The sequence below is a fragment of the Hylobates moloch genome, unplaced genomic scaffold (assembly GCF_009828535.3).
Source record: "Hylobates moloch isolate HMO894 unplaced genomic scaffold, HMol_V3 SCAFFOLD_1, whole genome shotgun sequence".
In the NCBI taxonomy this organism is placed as follows: domain Eukaryota; kingdom Metazoa; phylum Chordata; class Mammalia; order Primates; family Hylobatidae; genus Hylobates; species Hylobates moloch.
In genome coordinates this window covers 54862077-54882237 of record NW_026652276.1, presented here as the reverse complement: position 1 = coordinate 54882237, position 20161 = coordinate 54862077, and the positions used below count along the sequence as shown (strand labels likewise).

Genomic DNA, 20161 nt, shown 5'->3' with positions numbered 1-20161 from the left:
AAATAATTGAATAGCCTTTAGTTTTAATTTAGGTTATTACCATTTATTACCATGATACATTATTGAATTGTCAAATGTTTGCAGTCTAAAAACAAGTTAATGCAGGACATTTAATTTAGTAGGAAAGGCAGCTATGAGGTGTAATATTAATTGCATAATTAATATTTTATTTGCCATGGTACTATAATGCCAAACATAAATAACAAGACAAACACATCTGGAACAGTAGTCTTTCTGGAAGCACCAATGCCCCAAAACCCTGTAGTTAATGCCCAGGATTGAAAATGAGACTCTCAGAGTGGCCAGGGAGTTCTAAAAATAATATTTAGAGTCATTTAAAGTTTTTACTTTGCTTATGAATAAAGTATCATCTTATGTTCCAATTATGAAAAAGTTTTACATCCATTCATAGGAATATAACAGTGACAATGTGAATAGCAAATAAAGAACTCTATAGAGAAAAGGAATTTAGTTCAAATGAGCAAATTAGCCCTATTTTATAATGTTAAACATAATTTTTGTATATATCCATATAATTATGGTTATATGTTTTATATGGTATGTATACATATAATATATGATATTTGTGGCTAATTTTACAAAATAACTAATATTAATAAATCTAATAGGACACATTCAAATTAATTTAACACTCCCGGTAGTCTGGCCAAGAGAACGGCAGTATGGAGACTAAGTCCACTGTCAAGGTGCCAAGGAAATAACTTTATAAGTTTGACAGATGTCCATAATTCCATCTTTATTAATATTTTGTTAGATTGCCTTTCAAGGTGCTCTTTTATTCTAACGCTAACTATATACCTTTCCGTGAGATATTTCTTACCATTGTTAACATGGTCTTATCCTCAGCTTTACTGGAAATGCAACATGTTACTTTTATTAGGTCATGAATGTTCTTTTGTAATATATGCAATACCTGAAAGTAGGGCCATCCAAAGTTTTGACAGGTGGTAGCACAAGTGGTTGGTGTATCATCGTAGGACCCTAGATGACAAGAGAACATTCCTGTGAATTTGGTAATATTATGAGTGGATGGTGGGATTTCTCAGAATTTAACCTCAAGTTAAATACTAGTGTGTTTCTTTGTTAAAACCATAAACATATATATTTCAAATGATAGTTTTCAATGGAAAGTTGGGAGGAGACATACCAGGTATATTGAGGTTGTCATCATGCTAACCTGAAAGTAATCAATAACTTTGTTCTTGGCATCATATATCCTAAGAATGGGAACTCCAACAGGCACAAACATGGAGGCAGAGAGTGCCTGTTGTTTAAGGTCTTGGCCCTAGGAAGACATGTAATCTATGTATGCATGGCTCTGGTCTACGGGCTGGGAATATGGTAGTCCCTGTTCTCATGGAGCTTATATTGTAAGGAGAAAAAAAAAAGAAACAAATAAATATAAAAATGGCCACTGTTGATAAGTGGTGTGAAGGATAATAAAGCAAGCTAAGGGAGAATAGGGAGAAATGAGAAATGTATGATGGTGGTATACTAGATAGAATAGTCACAAAAAGCGTCTCTGAAGAGGTGGTATATGAAAAGTGGACCTTAAGTAAGACAGCACACCAAGGAATGTTCAGGAGAATGTTCATTTTTAGAAGAAAGGATGACTGAGTCAGGTTCTAAGGCAGGAATGACTTGGCTAGTTCAAAGTACAGAAAGAGAGTCAATATCATCATAGTGGAGTGAATGAGGGCAAAGAGCATTCAAGAACTTGGTCAAAGAGGGAACCAGAGGCCAAATCTTGTCAGTAATGAGTTTTAAATCTCCATAAACATAGGATGTTACTAACAAGCTAAATTCATTCCCTGTCAAACAAATATTGAAGTTACATAAATGTAGTTTACATACATCCTTTCAGGCTCAAACTAATGTGGAAAGCAAGACATAGCTAGTTTACCTTGCTTTGCATTTAGACGCTGTTTGAATTTTAAGAACTTGAAAAATGTCAGAATTGCATTTTGTCAATTATTTATCTTAATGAAGTCGTATTGACATTTGAAAGGCTTTTAATGACCTTGTGCTTATGGAGCGCCAATTTTCTACTATACCTAACAATAATCAGATCTATTGCCAATAATTTCTTTAAAGTCAACAGAGATGTTTATGTAAACCCTCAAAAATATTCAGAAGGCTTATTATTAAAAGTAATCTCTGCAATTGAATCTTTTGTAAATCAAAAATCACTTCCAATTATTTTGAAAAATTACCTTGTAAATGTTTACACCTTCATGTGTTTTAATAACATATTACATATCACTAAAAATTGACTAACATTTTATAATTAGAATCATGTGGTCATATTAATTAGATGTGTATTTGTACATTGGCAAAAAGTCTGCATGTACAGTTAACACACTGCCTTAGGATGTTTCAGTCAAAGATGGTCCACATATATGACTGTGGTATCATAAGATTTTCATACTGTATTTTTACTGTACTTTCCATGTTTTGGTGTGTTTAAATACACAAAGACTTACCAGCATGTTACAGTTGCCTACAATATTTAGTACAGTAATATAGATTTGCAGTCTAGGAGCAATAAACTTCACCATACAGCCTAGGTGTGTAGTAGGCTATCCCATCTAGGTTTCTGTAAGTACCCTCTGTAATGTTCGCACAATGACAAACTCGCCTAATGACACGTTTCTCAGGACATATCCCAATCCTTAAGTGACACCTGACTATATTTAGAATCTGGATTTCTAAAAGCTATTTCAGAAAAAATAAAAGTTCCTATTAGTCTCAGCCTTTATTGGCATACATATGGACTTCAGCAGGTTCAAAGTTGAAGTTTGAGTATTTTCCCAACTTGCTAGAAAATACCACTGGAAGTAGAAATACTCAGAAGCATTATTTTTTTTTTCTGCATGGTTCTTTTTTCATCCCAGCCAAAAATGCTACGAAATAATCTTTCCAGCTTTTTGGTGTTTGGGACATGTAAATGGTTACTTCTGGCTATCAGAAAAATGTATTGATGAGTTAATTTTGGTTAATAAACATATTGCATATATTAATAAAATTACAATGTATGTGTGAACATGTACTTACTACCTCTTTCTTCTGAAAAATATCAGTTATCTGTGGTATCAAATTATGTACTTAAGTGGATTAATATTCAAGAAGAAAGGACAAAAAGAAAACATTATTAAGCCCCAATGTGAAAGATAAAAATACCTAGAGAAACCTCCAAAGAAAGAGCTGATTTTGTTCAAGTAGCAAAACTGGTTGAAATGGTTGGACAATAAAATCCTAATCAACTAAATCTGGAAAACACAGAAAAGAAATACAGTAAATAGGAATAATACCTATGCTTTCTTGACATAATGTTGCCATAGTGAAATATAACAACTTAGCTGAAGAAAAAATATATAAACCGAAGTATATTTATGAAGAGAAAATCAGAACCTTGAAGAAATATACTGGTTAAATTCAGCTGATGGCTATAAAGGCAATCAAGTGAATTAAAAAATGAGGAATTATGTGAAAAACACAAACTTCCATGCTTTCTATGATGTTTTGATGCGTAAGAAATAATTTTTTACAATAGGTAGAGAGACACAATCACTCTCAGGAGATACGTAAGCTTCATAAATTATTGTAAATGTGCAACCAATTTTTAAAAAAGAATAGATACACACCCCTGAATAGAATTATTCATTTTCCTCTTCTCTTTATTTTTCAAAGGAGATTTTGATAGATATTAGAGTTTTTGAATAAAGAGAAATAGAAAGTTAGAGCTAAGATTCAAGACATTTTCTTTTTTTTTTTTTTTTTTTTTTTTTTTTTGACGAAGACGGACTCTTTTTCGGCCAGGCTGGAGTGCAGTGGCGCGATCTCGGCTCACTGCAAGCTCCGCCTCCCGGGTTCACGCCATTCTCCTGCCTCAGCCTCTCCAAGTAGCTGGGACTACAGGCGCCCGCCACCACGCCCAGCTAATTTTTTTGTATTTTTAGTAGAGATGGGGTTTCACCGTGGTCTCGATCTCCTGACCTCATGATCCGCCCGCCTCGGCCTCCCAAAGTGCTGGGATTACAAGCATGAGCCACCACGCCCGGCATTTTCTGTGTTCTTGTTCATGATGAGAAATGTTATTCATACATATCCAAGTTTAAAAGCAATAAAATATATTTTTGCTTTCCCTGGACCACCTAACCAAAGAGAGATACTTAATCCTTCTCTTAAATAGTTACAAGCAAAAAGTGACTTAATTATAACCCTGCAATATTAAGTCACTGCCATTCAATTAGAAACAAATGTTTCAGAGGAAAATTTTAATTCATTTAGCTTACAAATTCATTGTGACTCATAATAAGGAAAATGCAGATTAAAACCACAATGAGATGCTATGTTACACTCAGCAGACTAGCAACAATTAAAAAGTTTGACAATAATACACAGCATTAGAAAAGATATGATGCAATGGAAACCTCATACACTGTTGGTGGGAGTATAAATTGGCATTAGCATTTTGAATTGCTAGGATCCTGAAATTCCACTGAAAAATATACCCTCAAAAAAACATGGACATATGTGTACCAGGAGATATGTTAACAGAATGTTCATAGCCTCATTGTTTGTAACAGCAAAACTGTGGAAGCAATCCAGATGTTCCTCAGCAGGAAAAAGGATAAATACATTGTGTTACATTCATACAGTGGAACACTGTAATAGTGAAAGGAAAGAACCACAGCTATACCCACTAACAATGATTTATCTCAAGAACATAATGCTGAATGGAAGAAGCAAGTCTTCAAAGAATGTATTCAAGATAACTCCACTTTCATTAAAGTAAAAATAAAAACAGAAAAATAAAGTAATAGTTTGCCCAGAAACCATATGTGGTAAAGTCATAAAGTAAAACAAGGAAATGATTAGTACAAGCTTAGGGTAAATTTTACTTCTGAGGATGTCCCTGTGAGTCAATCAGGGAAGAACATGATGGACAATCTTGGGTCTAGGCATACAGGAGTTTCTTTATTTAAACAGTATATGTGTATGTGTTAATGTCCTTGTTTTGCTATAAAGAAATACCTGAGGCTGGGTAATTTATAAAGAAAATAGATTTAACTGGCTCACGGTTCTGCAGGCTGTATAAGCATGGCTCCAACATCTGTTTCTGGCAGAGCCTCAGGAAGTCTACAATCATGACAAAAGGGGAGCCGACATATCCTCGTATCTCGTGGCAGCAGAAGGAGCAAGAGAGGGAGCAAAAAGGTCCTATACTCTTTTAAACAACCAGACTTTGTGTGCACTAACTAAGCGAGAACTCATTTATCACCAAGGGGATGGTGCTAGGTCATTCATGAGGGAGCCATCCCCATGATTCAATCTCCTTCCACCAGGTCCCACCTCCAACACTGGGAATCACATTTCAACATTCAACCTTCATATGAGATTTGGAGGGGACAAACATCTAAACTATATCAGTATGGTATACATAATATTCTACATACAAGAAATTTTCTTAATTATAAAGGTTTTTGTAGAAAAGTATGCAGAGTATAATTCCCTCCTATGGAATGATGCATTTGTTATGAATCTATGGATCAAAATATATGAAATGCAATTTATTAGGGAAAGGTCAAGGGATCTGGATGGTGGATGGAGCTGCCTTATACAGTACTGATCCTATTTGAAACTTTATTATGTGATTTAAATGTATAAATTATATTTGATTTCAAGTTAATTATATATATACAAAGGAATTTTGGAACAGCAATAATGACTAACCCTTGAATCAAGGTGTATGTGTTTGTACGTGTGTGTGTGTGTGTGTGTGTGTGCGTGTGTATTTACCCCTGAATCTGATGAAGGTGAAAAGAGTCTACAAACTTGTAATCTGGATTATTACCAAGTTCCTAAGATTTTTAAGTTAGAATGATTCAGACAGGAAAAATGTGCCACCAACTCACAGAACTAATCATTCTCAGCCCAGAATTAAAATGGGAAGTATTACATACTTCTCGTTATTTATGGGTAGTTCAATATATATTTATAGTTATTATTTAGCTATTTGTAAAGACAAATCACTTGATTTAAACATGCGTCCTATTTACTGACTTATTTTGTTATTGTTAGTTTGACTCTGTTGTGTTATTATGCCCTATTCACACAACATCGAAAATACAGAAAAGAGAACACGATGTCAGGGCACACATGCATCATTTAAGCATCATCTCCATCTGTCCATTGAGCCATCCCAGACTAATTTGGTAAGTTCAGAATAAGCAGAGAGATTTTCACTTTACCAAACAGCACTGCTGCTTTAAATGTGGTATGATCAATGTAGCCCAACCTGTAGAGGTCCTGAGAGACTGAGACAGATTTTATGACCCCTCCACTTAAAAGCAGAGTAATTATCTCGACCAATTGGGTTCAATCCTGAAACACAAGTCAGTTATTACCACGCAGGAGGTGGTATTTACTTTTCACAATTTTTTAAATAAATACTTTTCAGCTCTAATCAGAAGTAATAACCCTCAGACTTAACACTTACCATGCCCCAATCGAAAAGGCAGATAAAGATTTACCATCCAAAATTTTAGACCAAGCATCTGGAAGATATTTGCATGTCAACTAAAAATGGTACCCACTGACATGCCTATTGTCCATGACCATGTATGCCAAAGCATCTCAATTTATGTGATTCAGCACTGGATTTTTATAATCTAACAAATTATATAAATCTAGCAAATCAAATGTCTTATTGGACTAATTTATTTTCTTTTACAGCCTCTCCTTTTATCTTCTCTTTCTTTTCTTGTCTTTATTCTATTTGCTCCCTTTTTCTTTTAAGGTTTCTCTTACTTTCAAATTTCAAGCCTCCCTCTGAACTTTTAATTTGGTGAGCAATAATTACTAAGTTAATTTTGTTCTTAAAGTCATATCTTTCTATTCTTTAGATGAGAATTTTGTTTGGATATACTCTGTTCTGGTTGGCTTTTCACTCTTTAATCTTGTTCCTTTCATTTCAAATTTCATTAATTTTTGGGTCAATCTCCCAAGCCTTCACATTGCCATTTGTAAAAGCCACTGTCACCAGACCTGAAACAAAATGCATTGCTCTGGATTTACGCAAAAAGAGCAAAGTTTAGGATGTGCAACATTTTAAAATGTTAAATTCAATTTTAAAAACATATTATTTAAAACTCAGATATATGTAGGCCAGGCACTGTGGCTCACGCCTGCAATCCCAGCACTTTGGGAGGCCAAGGCGGGCTGAACACGAGATCAGGAGATCAAGACCACCCTGGCTAATACAGTGAAACCCAGTCTCTACTAAAAATACAAAAAATTAGCCGGGCGTGATGGCGGGCGGCTATAGTTCCAGATATTCGGGAGGCTGAGGCAGGAGAATGGCCTGAACCTGGGAGGCGGAGCTTGCAGTGAGCCGAGATGGCGCCACTGCACTCCGGCCTGGGTGAAAGAGCGAGACTCCGTCTCAAAAAAGAAAAAAAAAAAGCTGAGATGCATACACATAAACATGGAGAGCACATCTACTTTAGAAACATCGGACGTGAAGAACTAGTTAGCAATAGGAATTAATTAAAACAGGACTTATCAGAGAAGTCTTTATAACATTTGTTTGTAAACAACATCATGAATTATAAAATTGATTTAAGGTTCTATTTCATGCTGTAGATTAGCCGGTTATGTCACTGGTGTTACTGTCAATCTCTGGAATAGACATACTTAACACAGTTAAGGCAATCCAACATACAGAGAGCTAAAAAAAAAAAAAAAAAAAAAAACCTACTAAAAAAAGGTTTGAATTTTATACATACCCTAAAATCCACTCTGCAACAAAGAGTAAATTGTAATAATTAGCAAAACTATTTAAAATTTCTAGAAAATGTTTTTACATTTAATTTAGGATCAAACAATTATTCAGACTTCAAAATAACCTTAATTCAATCTACAAGTAGTATTTTGTTAGAAAAGGCTCTCAAGGATATTTGGTGTCCCCACTGAATCTAGATGAGAGTGAACAAGTATTTTGGCACAGCCTTGTTCTAAACAAGAATATTGGGAGTAACCATTTGTTATTGCGGGGACTGGTACTAGCTTGAGAAAGTGTGAAGTGCCTCTTCACTGTGAAAAATTAGTCATCTTTGCACTCAAATTTTAAGGGCAAAGTATACAAATTCAAATTTCTTTCAAGGCTTTTATTTATGTAAAGTTTATCTTAAGTGCCTTTTACATTATTTCATCAAGCCTATTCAGATTAGAAATTTCCACTCTCTTGTCTTTGTAAAGACAGCCCTAATTTTTTTTCTATTTTAAGCTCCTTAGAATAAAGAAAATGTATTGTAGAATACTGAGTTATCTTGCCATATATAAACTTACCAGAACAAATTGACTAATTTTAAAAACAAAATACAGTTTTTTAAAGGACATGCTTATCTTTATGTTTTGCAATAATAACTTTATCAAAAATATGCTGTTTGATAACGACTGTATCAAATAAAGTCAGAAAATTTAGGGATAAGAGTTAAGAAACAGGAAAGGATAGTGGTAAGAAGAAGCCATCTGACAATTTTAAAAAATGTTTTGACTAATACTTCATCTAAGACAGAGAGTTATTTAATCCAAACCAGTGTATTGCTTATGGTTTAAAATCCAGTCAGTAGTGTGATAACAGAATATGTAGAAAAACAGTAAAATTACAACTTTGACACATTTTATATACATATTTTATCTGAATACTATGGATGTATGTTGACAATTAGTATTTTTCTCAAAGTAAAGTTATTGTTTTACTGAATGACATACATATTTGAACTCAGAAGAAAGAAAACCTTAATAGTGATATTTCTAGGTAAATGAATAATTAGAATTCTGTTTTAAAAGAAAACAATGAAGTTAACACTGAATCTCAAACAAATGGGGAATCTAAATGGGAAAATAAAAGATGTATTATTATAATACGAGTTGGGTCCATTCAGAATATAACTTGTGTAAAGATCCATAATGAGGCTTTCAAACAAATTATGATTTATTTAATCACAAATATGTATTTCAATTTATAAACTAGTCGTTTGGCTGTAAGTTTAGAAAACTTCCGTAACAATACAATGAGGTAAGGTCATTGATAGTTGGCATTGTTTTTAGAGTTATCTGTATTTATACATCAACACTGAAAAGCTTAATAAATTACAGACTAACAAACATGTAACTTACTGTTTACCAAACAGACGTAAAACTTTTTGGCAATTAAACAGAATTTGTATTCTGCTATAGATGTTTTTAGGAAAGATTAATTTTCTTGCCTTCAATTAAATTGCTAAGTTTTTTTTTTTTTCCTCCTTGTATAGGCTCTTTAGTGCTATTGTCCAGAAAGGCAATAAGTAACGGAATAAGGCTTTTGTTGGGAGGCAAGAGTTAGCAAGTCAGCCAGTTTCAACAAGAATTCTGCCAGTTTTAGCCATTGTGTGGCCATTTGGGGAAAGGCTTCAACATTTTATGTTAAAATACTGAGCAATCTTCTCATTTACCCTAATTTTAAAGGTCATTCCTTGGAATTTAGTAAAATCTGAACACTAAGTATATTACAGGAAGCATCTTTGCTAACTTTTCTCCTTTCAAAGTCAGTGAAGAAATACATATTAGGTTGAAGTAAGAATAAAAAAATGAAAATTAATTTTTGAATATTTTCTTTTTGGAAATATACAGTGATTCTAACACCTTCAGTATTTTTACTCTGGCATCTCTTGAATAATACATAAACTCACATGAAGCCAAAATCCAGTTTTCTGTGATTTAGACTCTAGTATAAAGAAACATTCATTCATTTATTCATTTAAATATTTAGTAAACAGTTTTGGGGCACCTAATATACAGGCACTTATCTAGGTGCTTCATATATATTAGTGAAATGAAAATCAGGCAGAAATCCTTGCACTGGAGCTTACGTGTTAGTGGGTGGATGGAAAACAAAAAATAACAGCAAGTTTGGGTGCGGTGGCTCACACCTGTAATCCCAGCATTTTGGGAGGCCAAAGTGGGCGGATCACTTGAGGCCAGGAGTTTGAGACCAGCCTGGCCAACATGGCAAAACCCCATCTCTACTAAAAATACAAAAATTAGCTTGGTGTGGTCATGCTGAGGTAGGAGAATTGCTCAAACCCGGGAGGCAGAGGTTGCAGTGAGCCAAGATCATGCCCCTGCACTCCAGCCTGGGCAACAGAGCAAGACTGTGTTTCAAATAACTAACTAAATAAATACTAAACAAAACAAAAAGACAAACAAAAATCCCAGTAAATATGTAAATTATAGTAGATTGGTGCAAGATGATTAGTATTACAGGAAAAAAGGACAAACTAAAATAGATGAAAAGAAAAGAGGTCTATGGTGGTATAGACGTAGGTTGATTTTAAATAATTATCAATGTAAGCTCTTTAGAAGAGTTCACATTGGAGCAAGATTGCAGGGTGGTGAGGGACTTAGGTATATAGATATCTGGAATAAGAACATTTTATGCTAGTTGAAAGAAACCCACAGGTAATTCTTAATTCTCCTTTAGAAAATGTGCATATCTTTCTTTAAATTTGTGCCAAATGAAATCAGAAGTACTGGCAGTAAGTAAACTTGTCTAGAGGTGAAGGACTTGATAAATGGAAGAAGAGATATTTAAAGCTGGAATACAAGATCTATAGGTCCATAAGTAAGGAAGAGTAGCATTCTTTTCATACTCAGATGCTAATGTGATGCTTATGTAATGTAGAGAAAAAGACAAATAATAAACTTGGAAATTATTCAAATAAATACTCCCTCATACTATTATGATTATTATATTACTATTATAATCTTATATCAATAAAATTATATGATGCACAATGATCTTTGTTCCTTACCAAAAATTTAATTTCAGTGCAAATAGTTTTTAAACTGGAATGGATATACTGTAATAACTGATGTCCATATGCGTATTAGGTTGAACTAAAATGTCCAGACAAATAAAAAAGCATGTCTGTTATAAAGACTGTTTCCCTTCCATGATGATAACATCACACAACTATTTCTGTAAGGAAAAATGTAGACCAGAATGTAGGACAAGCCTTGAAGTCTAAACTATTTGAGTAATTAGGGGTAGAATGTTGTCAGAGTGTAAACATCTAACATCTTTTATTTCTTTTAAAAAAGCACATGCCATTTCAAGGCCTACACCATAGTTAGATTTAATGAAACATTGAGATGGAGTCTCCCTTTTCTAAGTTAGGAATCCATTAACTAAATTTATTTAACTTATTCAGGCCTCTAGCTTAGGAAGCCACAAGTCATATTTAAGGTTTTGAACATATGCAGTCTTTTATGGTACTGGAGTCAGGAAAGTTGAGAACTTGCTGAACGAACTTAGTTTTCAGGATTAGTATGAAAAATTACACATTTAATGGATGTTTTTGAAGAATGCTTGTGTTATATCCAAACTCAAATATAAGATCTTTGTTAATTTTGGTGTGTATTTACTTTGAAGGAAGTAGACTGGAATTTGGTTCATTAAATATAAACATATATTAATTTTATGATCAAAACGACTTTCACACTGATAACATGGAACATAGAACAGGAAATCCTTTTGGAAAGTGCATAATTAAGGAAGTTAGCTATTGTGAGAAATTCAATTAATTAAAAAATTAAACAATATTTAGGAAAATCATTATATGAATGTCACCCCTGCCTGGTTGTTCCAGACCTTAATATTTGCTCATATCTCATTTGAAGGCCTTCCTATTCAAATTAATGAAGACAAATATTCATCAAAGCTTTATTCTTAGGAATATCACTTTCTTTAACCATGATATTTGCAATGGAATTAGACACACAAAAATATTATTTGTCAAAGTAGGAAAGGTAAAAATTATATTAGAAGCAATTGAAAGGGAGATATTTTAGAATATCTTAACCAAGGAAAACATAAAATTGAGAACACAGTGAATCTGGTTGTTGTTTATTTCAGGTTTTTTGATGTTTCATCAATAATTGAAGGTTTGCTACGATAATAAATATATACATATTTATTATATGTATTTGATTTCTCTGATTTATCAGACATTAAAAGATCTGATTTACCAGGTTTTGTCATTTTGGAAAACACTCTAGTTAAGATATTGAGTCTTGATCTTGTGACAAGATGAAAAATAGAGTGGCAGCCAGCAGTATGGATTAAGACTTTACACTTTGATTGGAATTGTCTTTAAATAACATGGAAGCGGTGGTGGTGTTGTCCAGAGCAGGAGACCTGTCTTGTTGGCCTTTGACACCTAGCATAGGGCCAGGCACCTCATAAGTACTTCTTATGAGGTACTTCTATGGACCATATTGTTTAATCCTAGTATTCCCTAAGGGAAATAAATGTATAGTCATATGAGTTAAAATATAAATATTCTTTGACAGAAATAAACTCTGGGATGAAAAATCAGTCTGCTTCCTTCCCCCAAATGAAATATACTGCAATATTACCAGATTTTAATTTGTTTAGAGAAAGAGCAATTTTAGCATACAGGAAAATATGCTACTGTTGACCACCTGAGGCCAGAATGCAGCTATTGGGCATATGGTTTGGAAAAAAGTGAACGTTAGACAGGCTACGTGAGAAAACTTAGTGGAAGGAGAGGGATACCAAAAGAGAGATGGAAAATTACCAACTGCAGATCGTACTTACTGTATAGTTTTTCCTAAAGCCCTGCAAGTCATGCCCTCTGTCTGCTGGGAAAACTCTTGGCCATTTGTTTCTGATGTCCATGTCTGTCTTTTGAATTCTGTCCCTTACTCCCTGATCCATAAAAGTATCTGAGGTGGCTTAAAAACATTACACACACACACACACACACACACACACGTATAAATATATTTTACCTTATTTTATAAGAGTAACTGTCACGTGAATTACCTGAAACATGGGTTTTTAAACTGAGAGTTGAAGAACTCTTAACATAGCTAAGAAAAAAGCGATCCTATGAAACTCATGCAACTGTAAGCAAAATGAGAATTCCTTTGAATGTATTTTTTTTTAATTTATGGAAAAAAAGTTTTTGGTTTCATTACATTCTCAATGTGGGTCTTAATTTATAAAATATTCAGTGATAAATTCTTAAAATGAATTATGTTAAGCCAAAACCTAAATTTTTTTTTGCCATCCTATTGCACAGGCACTCTTTCTTTGTATTTTTGAAATATAATAAATAAGAAAATATAAGTGTCTTCCAGTAGGTGGCAGTAATAAGTTCCTAGAATAAGAACTTTAAAAAAAAATAATGAAAAACAACTTGGAATTCTAAAAATTGAATTTATTGGATCCTTCTTAATGTTCTCATTTTGAGATTGTGGAGCTGCTATAATAATCAAAACTAAAATTTTCTGACAGATGTCTACATTTATCTCTACTGTAGTATAGTCACACAAGTAGCAAACAAATTTGTGTAAATAAATTTACTTTTATTATCTTGTGTTAGAAGAGATTCAGTTTGGATTTGGTGAATCATATCACTATTCAACTTTGCACAACTTCAGTAATGAGAGGTCTAATAATAGATAATACACAATAGTATAATGACAAATTTAGGATTTAGATTCATAATATATGTAGGATAAAACCAGAGTTTTGTCAACGAGGATTATGCAACTTTGGGTTTCACTGAGTTTCATATGTAAAGAAACACAATAATTTTTGTTTAATATATATTTTTAAATTGTTAATATGCAGGTATTTTAAGAGCTCAAGTTCTATGAGATAGTAATTATCAATATCAATTTTATTAGGTTCAGGCATGTATTGTATGATGGCAAAAGGATGGTCACTCTAACAACTGTAATTATAAATCACACTTGTTCACTCTTCTTGTCTTACAGACAGATTGTATTCTGTCTATCCGTATGGGTGTTGATTGTTTGGAATAAAATTTTGCATAGAAACAAATTACGTCCTCAGTCTCATTCACAACAGACTTAAGGTGAACATGAAAATTTATTGAATATGTACTAAAAGCCAAGCGCTAAAAAATTTCCACGTGTTAATTCACGGATTACTTACAAAACCTTATAAAGCAGTATGATTATCACTTCCACTTTATGGATGAGAAAGGGGAACTAATAAGTGGTAAATTTTGGGTTCATATGTGGATGATCTAAATCCAAAGTGCATCACAGTGCACTTCTATAAATACCATATACCTAAATTTCTAAAATAAATGCATATTTTTTCTTAATTTATAAAGTATATTGGTATATTTGTAGAAAAGACAAAAACAAATGCATCATTAAAAGTAAAATTTTAAAGACATATACACATTGACTAATAAAACATTAAACATGTTATTCTAATATTGTTTCCATTACTAAGTACAAAATAAAATCACAGTTTTGTATTGATGACATTCTTTTCCCATGGTTTTAACCCTCTTTTTCTATTATAATGTTATTTATTGCTCTCTGATACTTACCAAAGTTTCTATTTTTCCTTCAAGTTATCCTTGGAAGAAAGGCAAAATTGAGGTGCATATGCAAAATATCTGCATAATCATTGGTCTTAGTTTAATTAGTGAATGCGGGTTCAAATTAACACTCATTTGTAAAATTTATGAATTTGGTAGTTGGATACAAGAAAAATTTATCTTCATTTTCGTTAATAAAACCAAACCTGTGTGCTCACGAATATGCTATTGATCCTCCATGTGACTACACTGTTAGGAGATGGGCACTTATAAACCATCTATTTGCTATGTGACTAAATCATTGCAATTTAACATACCAAATGATATGCTCGAAATTCACTACAATTTTATGAGAAACATAAATGAGCTTAGGTTAGCCTAAGCCTGAATAGAGAAATAGCTACAGTTTTATACAAAAGTTTATGTCATATTAACACTTTTTAATTTAAAAAGATATGTTCTATGTTAAGGGAAATAAGATTTGTCTGAAAATTGGACTCCATTCCGCAATGTTAATAAAATATAAAACTATAGCACCAATACCATAGGGGTTATTTATGTATTCATTTTGGCTTATGCTAGATTGAACTGGGTTGGGATTTTTGCCTTTTTAATTTTTAATAATGGAAAAGGTGTATAACACATTTAATTAAGCCATGAAAAAATTAAAAAATAAAACTTGTTTAACATTTCAAAAGTAAATATACTATTTGGGCCATTTTTGCAAACAATAATATTTTGATGTGTTAGTTTTGAATAATACTGTCTCTTAAGTAAACAAACTAATTGAAGTAAAAAATGGAAGAAATGTGTTTTAGGAAAATATTTGCAACTTATTACCTGATAATAATTCTAGTAACCTAGGAAACATAGACCCTAACTCAGTTCACAGGCAGTGATACTATTTTATATTTTTGTAAGAAGAAGTAAGACCTTATTATGTCCTTAAAAATTGAATACATTTCTTCTCTTTTTTGTAATATAGCTTATTATAATTAAATTAATTTGATTTTAAGATTATTCCAATAAGGAAAAATGCAGAGATTAATTGACCTAATCTAATTCACATGGTCCATGTGAATAAATGTAGCTTATTATAATTAAATTAATTTGATTTTAAGGATATTCAAATAAGGAAAAATGCAGAGATTAATTGACCTAATCTAATTCACATGGTCCATGCGAATAAATGGGAAAAGGATAGATCCATCTGGTTAGAACGTAGAGTTTATCTGGTATTTCTGGTAAGTTTTTATTTTCCACCTATTTGCATCATAATATTTTTGTATATTAAATGAGAAGATGTCTTGAAATAAGTTGTAATCCAGTATGGCACATGTACTTTGTCAGAAAAATGGAACATACCTGAGAAATTATGAATGTTTATCATTTACCCATGGATTTGAAAACCAGATACAGATAAGTGTTTTAAATAACTGTGTACCATTTGTCTATCTTAAGCGTATTCTCCAATATTCTGATTAAGTCAAAACTAAGATACGTTACACACTTGACTCTCATGAGAGTGTCTTTCATTAACACCCTTGCAATGATAGAGCTTGTGTTTATGGCTTAATAGCTTCTCTGAATGCCAAGCATAAGATACGCAATAAAGCAAAAGATTTTAAATACTCTTTCTTGAACATATTTGTATTCTGAAAAGTCGATACTGTAATCATTATATCTCCAAAACCAGAATTATTTGTTAAAGCTGTATTCAAGGTCATATGTAGAGTATGAAATAGATTTTTTTTAGTGAATACGTTTTTGATCCTTTAAAGATTATTATATTTTTTCTATAAAGATCTAGAACAATCTTTTAAAATTAAGTTACTATCAAACTTTTGCCATGTAGATAAAATTGGTAGCAAAATATTTTTACAATGTTTCCAAATATGATCTAGTTAGAAATATATAATGATGCTATTAACTGAAATTCAGTTAGTGTTTATGTGTTTATCAAATAATTTGTCCACATTAATCTGTAAAGCAAATAAGGTAATCATTTTACCTTTATATTATTTTCAATTTTTTATTAAATTTTATTTTTGTTATGCATGAAAAAATAGTATAATATGTGCAGGTGAACATAAATGTTCTTACAAATATGCTAAGTATGGACTTCACTTAAAATTCATTACATGTTCGGAGTCACCAGTGAGAAAAGCATATACATCTTGCCCACTCATTTAAAATAATTTTTAAAATTACAGACCCAGTATTATTTTAAAAAATGCTTTTATTATTCCAATTTTTCAAAGCGAATGAACAGTTTCATATATTATAAAAATCTACATATTTTAACTTTTAGTATAATGTTTTGGTATGTAAGATAGAAAAAAAATCTTGTAACAATAACCGAAAACATTATCTCTTCAAGAAATAGAATATTTCAGGTAAAACATATTTCAGTTCACATTATTCACATCATATTTCAATTATATGTTTCATTTTACATATTTAGAATTGACTGTAGGCTCAATGCATTGATTTTATGATGCTACAAGGAAACATCTTCTAGCAAAGTAAATTCATTTCTTTATGGCTAAAAGCATGCATTGATATTCTGATATTTTCTTATCATTAAAGAAAGCACATTTTGAATACAATAATGTGAATTTTTATTTCAGACTTCCAGTTGTGTCCTCAAATATTTCCTTTGGCTAATGACCTTCAATGTTCATCGCCTAGTGTTTTTCAAAAGTATTTTTGGAAAGCAAAGATTATAAACCACACTGTTAGTAAACTCATAAAAATTTAATCGAATTATACAAGAAAATTATGCGTTTTGGACTAGCAATTAAACAAAAATTAAGGAAGTTTGGAGAGTTTCTCATTATAAAATATGATCATAATATAATACCTCCTAAGAAAATAATCTGAATTAAAAATAATGTTGTTTTAATTTTTGTTACTAACCCATGGCATTGGGTTAGTAAAAGTGTTGTTTCCACTTTCTCCCCCATTTATATAATGGCTAAAGTCACATTCTAAAAACACTTTTCCCATTTCTACACGTGTCAGGGAACTGAGTACAACTGAAGATTGAAAAGAGAGAGAAATCAGCCATGATACACTTAAAGAATCACAAATCTAAGAATTAATTTAAATTTTCATTATATTGAGGAATTTGTGGAAAAATTGAGTTGTAAATTACTGAGGAGTTACTCAGGATGTTTGTATATTATTAATGTGCCAGATATAAGTGATTAAGTACAGGATGCTTCCAATGCAGGACATCTTGGAAAGTATAATTTCATTTACGTAAGAAAATATAAGACTTAAAAATCATATCTATCAACATCATTTAAAATTTGACATCAAACTTTCTCCAGCAACAAATTTGTGATATATCTACACAAACAATTTATTAAGCAGACACTAGTTTCTTAAATTGTTCAGGACAGTCTGTACTATCGGAATGAGCATTAACAGATGTTTTATCTCAACATTTCAGTAAGTTCCATCCTGGAAATTCTTTTTTAATAAATACTTTAATTTCTTTGTTTAATCATCTAATATACTTCTTTGGGAAAGCTGTCACGTTTCTTTATCCAGAGATATCGTGGTATCACACCCCCCTCCAAAAGCTTGCAGAGGGGAACCAGTCAAGTTCAAGTATTCTCTTAAAGATTTCAAAATTAAGAATTGTTTTAAAAATCTACATTTCCTAAACTCTAGGTTTTTTTTCTTTGTAGCCGACACCATGATCCAAATAAAGAGCAAACAGTTCAGGGTTAGCAGAAGAGAGATTTAAACACATCTGGCAACAATGAACAACAAAAATTACTTCAGTAGTTACAGATATATGTGTAAATAAAGGTGAAAGGCAAATGTAATAAATGCAAAGTGATTACTTTTCAAAACTCTGTATTATGATCAACCACAGAGTAAGTGAGACTCCGAGACCCATTAAGTAGTTATTCTTTCACCTCTTTCTTAGAGCTGATAACGTGGAAAGTTTAAAGACCCTTCGGGGGGAAAAATGTTTTCCAGTTGTCAAGATTCAAGCTTAGCTAATAGTAGAGCTAATTTTAAGAGACATTGTTCTCTGATTAAGGTATTTGTTCAGAAATATGTCTTTTAATCCATTTAGATTTTTAATACTTGCTAAATTTATTTTCTAGAATACCATGGTAAACAATATTATCTAGTAGTATTAGATTTTGTATTCATGTTAGGGTAGTAGGCTGTATTTTCTCTAGCATGTGAAATAAGTGAGAATATGTTTCAACATTATTTCAATGCTATCTACTAAATTCTATAATAGAAACAATGCCAAACTATATGAGAATACTACTTAGAATAAATATATTTATTTTGAATGTGCACTTACCCAGTCCAGCTCTTAAGGAAATTCTTTGTGAAATATTCTTAGGATGGAGCTTTACTTTCTGAGATTCCGCAGAAGAGATTTACCCACAAGCAAGGTGGGAAAGAGTGAAAGCTTTGCAATGTGATCCTGCTATCAGAATGAGATTCAGTTAGCAGAGCTTGATGGTCCTAAAGCAGGAGGTGACACTCTCTGCTGGAGAGAGAGAGGTTGTTCTGAGTAGATTGTAAGTGTTGTCAGATTGTAAGTGATCAGCAGCAGAAGGGAAACATCAGAGCTTCCTGTTACATCACTCTGACCCCGCCTGCAGTTAGTGTTAGGTTACTTCTTTCTCAAATAGCATACCCCAGGAAAGCAGCACTCCTTTCTTATTGTGAGACAAGAGCAAGAAGCAGCCTGAACAGAGAGAGATCATAGGCTGTGTGAATACATTGTTACCAGTAAAAAGCTGGCTGGCTTTCACCTTGACTGAGTTCTGTTAGAACTTGCCAAACAAGCTACTTGTGATTTGAAGGAAATCTGAATATAGTATTCTGCTCAAAGAATCAAAGGAGTTAGGCGTGTGTGTGTGTGTGTGTGTGTGTGTGTGTGTGTGTGTTGAATTATAGCTTACAAAGTATACAGGAAAAAATATCTAACAAATCTGTGTTCATAGCACAACACAGAAAAAAAATCAACTGTATTCATCATAATTGGTTTTATGATTTGGCCCTTCTTAATTTGGAGCTCTGCTAATTGGGTGCTGTTCCTCCATCAGTTCCTAAGTGCAGTTGCTAATCAGTTAATTAGATCAAGAAACTTTATCCTGCAGTTTTTAAATCTTTTATTTTTTCCTTTACCTTCTTCATAAGAACATGAGTGTATGTGTTATAAATTCAACTTGTGTATGTGTGTGTATAGAGTGTTTCTCTTATAATATATAAGTATATATATTTGACAAAATAGCCTTTTGAATAATTCATAATTTTAAAATTATTGTACACATTTAAAAATATTTGGTATAATTATGTTATTTACTATATAAAAATAATTTATACCATAATATTTATAAATCAATAATCTTAAAGAAAATATAGATATGTTATAAACATAATATTATAAAATAAGTACAAAGCATACTTTATTTCTTAGACAAAATTTCATCTCAAAGCATAATTTTTCCTGAATATGTTTAATACATCATTGGATATGATCAGGGGAAAATGTAAATTTGAAGTGCTTTTATCATTTTTATAATTTGGTAAATGTATGATATGAAGCAATAATTATAATCCCTGTAACCTAAACAGCACTAAAAGTCACTTAATTTATCAGGGCATAAATTTTCTCATTTATAAACTAGAAGAGATAGATTTTATCTCTAAGGCTTTGA

The 20161-nt window shown here is 32.1% G+C and overlaps 1 protein-coding gene across 2 annotated transcripts in view; it reads right to left on the bottom strand.

Annotated features, from left to right (window-relative positions):
* The window catches only part of CALCRL (calcitonin receptor like receptor), a 115789-nt gene extending 96783 nt beyond the window's left edge, over positions 1-19006 (bottom strand). Inside the window, exons 1-2 of one of the 2 annotated variants that reach the window (XM_032755196.2) lie at positions 18793-19006; positions 935-1002 (exon numbers count right to left, since the gene is read on the bottom strand). The gene's annotated coding sequence lies outside the window, so the exon portion shown is untranslated. The remainder of the gene's footprint in view (positions 1-934; positions 1003-18792) is intronic. The other variant, XM_058440373.1, reaches the window with a different exon arrangement.
* Between the last annotated feature and the right edge of the window lie 1155 nt (positions 19007-20161).